The following is a 10618-nucleotide window of genomic DNA, read 5'->3' on the forward strand; positions in this document are numbered from 1 at the left end:
CTCCAGTCTATAGGTGGAAAAGAAATCATATTCTACTAAGCGGATCTAGTAAGCGGATCTACTTAATGTAAAATTTTATACATTTTCTATTCTGGGTTTCATATAGAACTTTTAAAAACAATAATGAAAATTGTGTTGACTTAGATGGACACTTTGATTAATCTTTTTCCTATAAATTGTATTTGATGGCTGGACACGGTGCCTCATACCTGTAATCCCAGCAGTTTGACAGGCTGAGACAGGTGGAGCACCTGAGGTCAGGAGTTCGAGACCAGCCTGGCTAACATGGTGAAACCTCGTCTCTACTAAAAACACAAAAATTAGGCAGCATGGTGGCAGGTGCCTGTAGACCCAGCTACTTGGGAGGCTGAGGCAGGAGAATCACTTGAACCCAGGAGGCAGAGATTGTAGTGAGCTGAGATCATGCCACTGCACTCCAGCCTGGCAACAAAGCGAGACTCCATCTCAAAAAAATAAAAAATAAAAAAATAAAAATTAGCTGAGATAAATGGAGTGACCTTACAGTATCCACTAATGTGCTACTTAAATTCGGAGATATGTTGTGCAGGTGCCTTCTCTGAGGCCTTCTTCCTGGTTTGGAAGTCCCCACCCCTCTTCCCTCCAACACCAGAGACTGGTTGATAGTGCATGGCAGTTCTCCCTTAACTCTGAGAATGAAGAGATAAACAATAGATTTCATTCTCAACTTTACACTTTTCTACCAGCCCCCCAGGGAATAACCACATCTGCTCGCCTGAGCACATTCTTTCCCCGCACTGCGTACTTCTGCGGCCAGGGAGTAAGCGATGACAAGAATCTGAAAACACTGCCCACTCGTTCATTCACATCAAGAAACTGGTAACTCTTTCCCCAAAGTGACACTAGCCATAGTCCAGTTACTTGTAGGAACAGAACCAGAAACAGCCACCAGGCTACTTCTCTATTTCCTTCTCAACCATGTTAAAGAAAAATTATTCTGACTCTTGTTAAAACAATTGGGAAGGCTTTATCCAAGATTACCGCAACAGAAGAGAGAGAGATCAGGCTTGAACCCCAAAGGCAGGAGAGACAGCTGGGACTGATAGCCAAAGAGCAGGGCGGGGTCAGTAGGTGGAAAATTACTAAGAGGAGGCATCAAGGGTCAGGAGATTCTGGCTAACCCAGCCTAGTGGGACTCTTGCTAAAGGCAGTCGAGGGACTTAGACTTAGAAAGCATCACCTTATCAAAGGTGGAGGATGATCAAAGACTTGATGAGATATCAAGGGTGACCAGATTTCAAGGAAGAGGGATTCTCACAAACGGACTCCCAGAGGTCTCTTTTATAAAGGCACTCACGCTGGGCACAGTGGCTCACGCCTATAATCCCAGCACTTCGGGAGGCCGAGGTGGATGGATCACCTGAGGTCAGAAGTTCAAGACCAGCCTGACCAACATGGAGAAACCCTGGTCTACTAAAAATACAAAATTAGCTGGGCGTGGTGGCCCATGCCTGCAATCCCAGCTACTCTGGAGGCTGAGGCAGGGCAATCCCTTGAACCTGGGAGGTGGAGGTTGCAGTGAGCTGAGATCACGCCATTGTACTCTAGCCTGGGGAACAAGAGTGAAACTCCATCTCAAAAAATAAATAAATAAAAAATAAATAAAAAATAAATAAATAAATAATAAAGGCACTCATGATCTAACCACCTCCCAAAGGCTCCACCACCTGAAACTATCACCTTAGGGATTTCTACTTATAAATGTGGGGGGGACACAGACTATAGCAGTATTATTAGCTTCTAATAATCCCACATTTTGGCCAAGCACAGTGGCTCACATAGAAATCCCAGCACACTGGGAGGCTGAGGTTGGGGAATGACTTGAGGCCAGGAGTTTGAGGCCAGCCTGGGCAACATGGTGAAATCCCATCTCTACTGAAAACACAAAAATTAGCCAGGCGTGGTGGCACATGCCTGAAGTTCCAGCTTCTCAGGGGGCTGAGGCAGAAGGATCACTTGAACCTGGGAGGTGGAGATTCCAGTGAGCCAAGATCATGGCACTGCACTCCAGCCTGGGTGATAGAGCAAGACTCCATCTCAAAAAAACAAAAAAAAAATATATATATATATTATTATTTTATTTTATATATATATACTACCTGAGACTGGGTAATTTCTAAAGAAAAGAGATTTCATTGACTCNCCATCTAAAAAAAAAAAAAAAAAAATATATATATATATATAATTATTTTATTTTATATATATATACTACCTGAGACTGGGTAATTTCTAAAGAAAAGAGATTTCATTGACTCACAGTTCCCCTGAGGCTGGGGAGGCCTCAGGTTACTTACAATCGTGGCAGAAGGTGACGAGGAAACAAGGACCTTCTTCACATGGCGGCAGGAAAGGGAAGCGAAAGCAGAGGAAATACCAGATTCTTATAAAATCATCAGATCTCGTGAGAACTCACTATCACGAGAACAGCATAGGGGAAACCGCTCCCATGATCCAATCACTTCCCTTCCTCCACACGTGGGGATTACAGGTCCCTCCCTGGACACATTGGGATGACAATTCCAGACACGATTTGGGTGGGGACACAGAACCAAACCATATCAGTACCTATCAGAGCTACCCTCTTGGGGTCCATCTCCTCACAAAGAAACTGCTGTTTCATTGTCCTCTACCCTGGTTTGAACATCAGATGGCATGGAGCAAGGCTTCACCATACGCTCTCGTGGGAAGACCCTGAATCCTGTCAACAGCACTCCGTGTAGACAGTGACCATCTGGGCAATCCACCATAAGCATGCAAGAGCTTTCTGGTTGTTGATTATTCAGATGCCAAGAGATGAGGTGATAACAAGAGCATACTGAATCTCTTCCTTTAAGTCTCTCATAGGGGTCAGGACATGCTACCCCAAATTGTGGCCCCTTGACATTTGAGAAAACAGCCCAGGCAAGAAAGTGACCCTCACCCTCTCCTTCACCCTTTTCCCCTGAAGCAGGTCATTAAATCCTCATTTTTTAGGTGTCCTCTCTGCACTCGGAGGAAAGGAATGTCCTTATCTCTGAAGACACAAGCACACAGAGAAGAATCTGAACAAACATGTCTTGCAAGTCCCCTGTCTATTACCATTAGGTCATGTCCCTCTGTTCAATCACACTTCTGCACGCCTGTCCAGTCTTCATCAAACGTAGCATTAAAATACATAGGTTTCACAAGGCATGGTGGCGGACACCTGTAATCTCAGCTACTTGGGAGGCTGAGGCAGGAGAATCACTTGAACGTGAGAGGTGGAGGTTGCATTGAGCCGAGATTGTGCTACTGCACTCCAGCCTGGGTGACACAGTGAGACTCCCTCTCAAAAAAGAACACATAGGTTTCCCTGTTTCTTTGGGTCTTCATTTCTGAAGCCTCCAGTGTTTCATAAAACTTATGTAAAATAAATGTGTATGCTTTTCTCTTCTTAATCTGTCTTTTGTTATAGGGGCTTCAGATATGAACCTACTGATGGGGAAGAAAAGGTGGCTGGGTTTCCTTTTTTTTGAGGCAGGGTCTTGCTCTGTCCCGCAGGCTTGAGTGCAATGGTGTAATCTCGGCTCACTGCAACCTCCACCTTCTGGACTCAAGTGATCCTCTCATCTTAGCCTCCTGAGTAGCTGGGACCATAGGTGCATGCTACCATGACTGGTGAATTTTAAAATTTTCGAAGAGACTGGCCCTACTATGCTCCCAGGCTGATCTTGAACTTGTGGGCTCAAATGATCTTCCCACCTTGGCCTCCAAAGTGCTTGGATTGTGAGCATGAGCCACTGAGCCAAGCCAAAAATGGTTATTTCTTTCCCCATACATCTCCTACCATTGGTATGTTGTTCTAAATTTCTCTGAGTCTCTGAAAACCAGGTCTGGTGCTTATTGAATGGGTAAATTGAAAGGAAAAGGGTTTATAAGGTGAAAGAAGTTGGTGCCACTTTACTTGTGTGAAGATAGTTTTCTCTTTTTTTTTTTTCTTGAGACGGAGTCTGGCTCTGTCACCCAGGCTGGAGTGCAGTGGCGCGAGCTCGGCTCACTGCAAGCTCTGCCTCCCGGGTTCAAGAGATTCTCTTGCGTCAGCCTCCCGAGTAGCTGGGACTACAGGCGCCCGCCACCATGCCCAGCTAATTTTTTGTATTTTTAGTAGAGACGGGGTTTCACCGTGTTAGCCAGGATGGTCTCAGTCTTCTGACCTCGTGATCCACCTGCCTCGGCCTCCCAAAGTGCTGGGATTACAGGCGTGAGCCACCGCGCCCGGCCAAGATATTTTTCTTAAGGATAGGAGAATGTTTCTCAGGAGCACTTGGGGGTTTTCTTCTTTGTCAAGTTCTTCCATTACAGGAGACAAAATGTTTGCCCTTATCAAAGGCCAAATGTGGAAACCTTAGACAGTGCCTGTCCATTGCCACTCACGACTTTCCCCGCCAGGGCAGGGGAGCTCACAAGCAGCCGGTGGATAAGAACACCGGAACCCTGAAGTACAGCTGTAAACCACTGAAAACAGCCTTAGTTCACAAAGCACACTGCTGGCTTCCAAAGTTCTCAGCTGGCCAAGGGCAGTGGCTCATGCCTAGAATCCCAACACTTTGGGAGTCCAAGGCAGGAGGATTGCTTGAGCCCAGGAGTTCAAGATAAGCCTGGGGCTCGAACCCATAGGGAGATGCCATCTCTACAAAAAATAAAAAATTTAGACTAGGTGTGGTGGTTAACACCTGTAATCTTAGCACTTTGGGAGGCCAAGGCAGGCAGATGACCTGAGGTCAGGAGTTCCAGACTAGCCTGGACAGCATGGTGAAATCCCATATCTACTAAAAATACAAAAATCAACCTGGCATGGTGGCCCATGCCAGTAATCCCAGCTACTGGGGTGGCTGAGGCAGAAGAATTTCTTCAACCCAGGAGGCAAAGGTTGCAGTGAGTCAAGATTGCAGCACTGCACTCCAGGCTCTTTGACAGAGCGAGATTCCATCTCAAAAAAAAAAAAAAAAAAGCCGGGTGTGGTGGCTTGTGCCTGTAGTTTTAGTTACTAGGGAGGCTGAGGTGGGAGGATCTGTTGAGCCAGGAAAGTTGAGGCTGCAGAGAGCAGGGATCAGGCCACTGTACTCCAGCCTGGGCAACAGAATGAGACCCTGTCTCAAAAAAAAAAAAAAAAAAAATTCTCTATGCTGTTACCCAGAAGCTCCCCTCAGTCCCAGAGGGCATCAGATAGGGCACTGGTGCCTCATATATCCCAGTGTTAGGCCACAGTGAGAGCTGTGGCTCCAGGGTCCTGCTGTGTCAAACCCTAGGGAGACAGCAGTCCTCTGACGACAGGGATGAGCCTTGCATTCCAATAATATATCAACCCAATGGTTCCGGTGGGAACATTTCCACTGTGGCCCTTTGCTGGCGTCCCTAGAATGGAGCCTCTCCAGGGAAGGCTGGTGAGTGAGCCTGTGTCCAACAGGACAGGAATCTGCACAGCAGGAACCTACCGAGCAGCTCCAATGACAGGCACATGAGGGTCCTGGCTCCCAGTGCAAAAGCACATACAAAGGAGAAATAAGGAGGCTTAATATTCCCCTAGAAAATAAGAGACTCCTGCAGCCTTTTTTCTTTTCTCCTCTTCTCTCTTCTTTTCTTTCATCTCGCTGTGTGGCCTGGGCTGGAGTGCAGTGGAGCGATCCAAAGTCACTGTAACCTTGAACTCCTGGGCTCAAGCAATCCTTCCACCTTGACCTCTCAAGTAACTGGGACCACAGGCACACACCACCATGACTGGCTAATTTTTAAATCTTTTGTGGAGATGGGGGTCTTGCTAGGCTCAATGGCTCACATCTGTAATCCCAGCACTTTGGGAGGCCAAAGTGGGAGGATTACTTGAGACCAGGAGTTCAAGATCACCCTGGGTGACATAGACCTCATCTCTACAAGAAATGCAAAAACGTTAACTAGGCTTGGTGACATGCATCTGTAGTCCTAGTTACTTGGGACGTTGAGGTGGGAGGATTGCCTGAGTCCAGGAGTTCAAGGCTGCAGTGAGCTGTAATCATGCCACTGCACTCCAGCCTGGGTGATAGAGTAAGACCCCGTGTCAAAAAAATAAAATAAAATTAGAGCTGGGAGCTCACTATGTTTGCCCAGGCTGCTCTCGAACTCCCACCTCGGCCTCCCAAAGCTTTGCGATTACAGGTGTGAGCCTCTCACCATATTCAGCCACCTTTTCTTTTTCTCACCTTTTCTTTCTTTCTACCTTTTCACTGCAACCTCTGCCTCCTGGGCCCAAGCCATCCTCCCACCTCAGCCTCCTGAATAGCTGAGACTACAGGTATGCACCACCACATCCAGCTAATTTTTTTTTTTTTTTTTGTATTTTTAGTAGAGACAGGGTTTCACCATGTTGGCCAGGCTGGTCTTGATCTCCTAACCTCAAGTGATTTGCCTACCTCGGCTTCCCAAGGTGCTGGGATTACAGGCGTGAGTGAGCCACCATGCCCCAGCTGAGATGGGGTTTTGTCATGTCGGCCATGGCCGGTCTGGAACTCCTGGGCTCAAAGCAATCTGCCTACCTCGGCCTCCCAAAGTGTTGGGATTGGCCAGGCGTGGCAGCTCATGCCTGGTCTCCTACCTACTTAGGAGCAGGAGGATTGCTTGAACCTGGGAAGCAGAGGTCGGAGGTTGCAGTGAGCTGAGATTGCGCCACTGCATGACAGAGCAAGACTTAGTCTCAAAAAAAAAAAAGAAAAAAAAAAAAAAGCCTGGGTTGGGATTACAGGCTTGAGCCACCACACCCCTGCTACCACACCCCTGCTACCTTTTCTTTCTCTCTGTTTTTTCTCTTTTTTTTTGAGACGGAGTTTCCCCCTTGTTGCCCAGGCTGGAGTACAATGGCACAATCTCAGCTCACCGCAACCTCTGCCTTCCAGGTTCAAGGGATTCTCCTGCCTCAGCCTCCCGAGTAGCTGGGATTACAGGCGCCGCCACCGTGCCCGGCTAATTTTGTATTTTTAGTAGAGATGAGATTTCTCCATGTTGGTCAGGCTGGTCTCGAACTCCCGACCTCAGGTGATCTGCCTGCCTTGGCCTCCCATTAAGTGTTGGGATTACAGGCGTGAGCCACCGCCCCCAGCATCTCTGTCCTTTTCAAATGTATGTAAATCTTCTAATGGCCAAACAAGCCTCTTTCCTGCCTCCCAATGCCAGGAATATTTCCGCAAGGACCCAAGAGACATCTTCTTGAGATGTAGTCATCAAGGAAGAGAATGGCCCTGTCTGCCAGTTTGAAATGTAATCATCAAGGAAGAGAATGGCCCTGTCTCCCAGTATGCAGAGAGCAGATGGGCCTTACTTGCCACCTGACTCCACACTGCAAACCTACTTACCGCAATGTGTTGCAGCCACTTGCCTGTACAAAACAGGGAAATTTCCTTCAGTCTTTGCAATCTTTTAGCAGATTGCCTGTGATGGACATCACTCTGTTTGATGCTTATTCGATAATAAAATTGTTTTCTTTCTCTTCTATTTTGTGGAGAGGTTTTCTAGCTTAGAAGGGGATTTTGTTTTTAATTCCATCTTCAAAGCACAGGCCCGGAACAGCCCCCAGTGCACTTTTTTCAGGCCCCGGGGGTGGGCTGTTTTTCCTCTTGCGTCCTGGAAGCACCTAGGAGCTCCAGAAAAGACCAAGACCATCCAGGCGCAGTGGCTCATACCTGTAATCCCAGCACTTTGGGAGGCTGACGTGGGTGGATTGCCTGAGCTCAGGAGTTCAAAACCAGCCTGGGCAACATGGTGAAAAAATAAAATAAAATTAGCCGAGCATGGTGGAGTGCACCTGTAGTCCCAGCTACTCAGGAGGCTGAGGCAGGAGAATTTCTTGAAACAGGGAGGCAGAGGTTTCAGTAAGCCAAGATTGTAACACTGCCCGCCAGCCTGAGCAACAGAGACTTCATCTCCAAAAAAAAAAGAAAAAAACAAGACCCAGAGGGGCCCCAGGCCAATTACCTTCAGTCAGAATTTCTGGGAGTAGGGCTGGGAAATTAAAAAATGTTTAAACTCTCCAGGTGATTCCAGTGTGCAGGCATAGCTGGGGTTTGCCACTCTGGGAGGACCAAATAAATCAACAGACAAACCCACTGCCGATGGAACTGGAGCCTTATGCAGAACTATAAAGACACCAAAAAAAAGGGCCCCCGACTTCACCTTTAAGAGACTTCCCATCTTCCTGCTCCAGGTCCCTTGAGGTTTTCCTGCTTCCTCGTCCTTTCTAAGCTCGGTTCTCTAACGCTTTCATTTTGGGAACAACATACGGCCATTAAATTTCCTTTTGTGGCCAGGAGCAGTGGCTCACACCTTGTATTAGTTTGTTTTCACGCTGCTGATAGACATATCTCAGACTGGGAAGAAAAAGGCGTTTAATTGGACTTACAGTTCCACACGGCTGGGGAGGCCTCAGAATCATGGCAGGAGGTGAAAGGCACTTCTTACATGGTGGCAGCAAGAGAAAATGAGGAAGAAGCAAAAGCAGGAACCCCTGATAAACCCATCAGATCTCGTGAGACTTATTCACTATCACGAGAATAGCATGGGAAAGACCAGCCCCCATGATTCAGTTACCTCCCCCTGGGTCCCTCCCACAATACATGGGAATTCTGGGAGATACAATTCAAGTTGAGATTTCGATGGGGACACAGAGAAACCATATCACACCTATAGCATTTTGGGAGGCCAAGGTGGGAGGATTGCTTGAGCCCAGGAGTTCAAGACCAGCCTGGGCAACAAGGCGAGATGCCGTCTCTACCAAAAATACAAAAATTAGCCAAGTGTGGTGGCACGTGCCTATAGTTCCAGCTACTCAAGAGGCTGAGGTGGGAAGATCACTAGAGCTCTAGAGGTGGAGGATGCAGTCAAGATGGTATTACTGCACTCCAGCCTGGGTGAAACAGCAAGACCTCATCTCAAAAAAATAAATAAATAAATCCTTTTGTGTAAGTTAGACTACAATTAAAAAACTCAATATATTTATCCTAAGAAAGTCATTATTAAGTCTCATACTGAAAAATCTAATCATGGCTTAGATTTTTTTTAAGCTCTGAAAGCATAGAAAATCCAATCCAGATTTCTTAGGACTGCAGCCTCATTAAGTGAAAAATTATTCAGACACTTGTTAAAACAAGAAGAAAGACTATTCAGGACTATTGATATTGGTGTCAAGATGGCTGCAATCAGGGAGAGAGATTAAGTTTAACTCTGAATACACCTGTAATTTCAGCACTTTGGGAGGCCGAGGCGGGTGGATCACCTGAGGTCAGGAGTTCAAGACCAGCCTGGTCAACATGGAGAAGCCCTGTCTCTACGAAAAATACAAAAATTAGTGGGGTGTGGTGGTTGACACCTGTAATCCCAGCCACTCAGCAGGCTGATGCAGGATAATTACTTGAACCTGGGAGGGGAGGTTGCAGTGAGTCAAGATCACACCACTGCACTCCAGCCTGGGTAACAAGAGTGAAACTCCATCTCAAAATAAATAAATAAATAAAAATAACTGGCCAGGCACAATGGCTCACACCTGTAATCCCAGCACTTTGGGAGGCCGAGGCGGGCGGATCACCTGAGGTTGGGAGTTGGAGATCAGCCTGACCAACATGGAGAAACCCTGTCTCTACTAAAAATACAAAAATTAGCTGCGCATGGTGGCGCATGCCTGTAATCCCAGCTACTCAGGAGGCTGAGGCAGGAAAATTGCTTGAACCTGGGAGGCAGAGGTTGCAGTGAGCCGAGATCATGCCATTGCCTGGGCAACAAGAATGAAACGCTGTCTCAAAAAAAAAAAAAAAAAAAAAAATTAAACAAACTCTGTTCGGGCATGGTGGCTCATTCCTATAATCCCAGCACTTTGGGGGGCCGAGGCAGGTGGATCACAAGGTCAGGAGTTCGAGACCAGCCTGGCCAATATGGTGAAACCCTACCTCTAATAAAAATATAAAAATTAGCTGGGCATGGTGGCACGTGCCTGTAGTCCCAGCTACTCGTTGGGAGGCTGAGGCAGGAGAATTGCTTGAACCTGGGAGGTGGAGGTTGCAGTGAGCCGAGATTGCGCCACTGCCCTCCAGCCTGGGCGACGGAGCAAGACTCCGTCTCAAGAAAAAGTGAAAATAAACAACAACAAAAAAAACTCTCAATACAGCAAAAACAAGAAAAGCTAAGGAGCAGAGTGAGGGGGTCAGAGGATGGAAAATTACTTAAGAGGGGAACTGGAGTGGGTTGGGGGGCAGGAATTCTTGCTAAACTGATTTACTAAGATTTTAGCTGAAGGCAGGCCAGAGAATCAGATATCCAGAGTGGAGGATTAATTCCCTCCAAACTGGTGTGGTAGTATTTTTGCTATATTGAGACTCAGAAATCAATTCCCTAAAATGAAGGCCTCAGAAGCAAGTTTTTCTCTGACCTTCTCCTTCCCTCTTTTTCTCATTTTCCCTCTCCCCCAAGGCTAGCCATAGAAAAAAATCCATCTTCCCCAAGGGGGTCGTAGAAACCTGAACCCTGTTTCTCCAAAGCCAGTCATAAAACCTAGAAATATTATTCTAACTCTCCCACCACCAACCCACCTTTCTGTGTAAAAACC

Source organism: Theropithecus gelada, chromosome 15 (genome assembly GCF_003255815.1).
Source record: "Theropithecus gelada isolate Dixy chromosome 15, Tgel_1.0, whole genome shotgun sequence".
Classification (NCBI taxonomy): domain Eukaryota; kingdom Metazoa; phylum Chordata; class Mammalia; order Primates; family Cercopithecidae; genus Theropithecus; species Theropithecus gelada.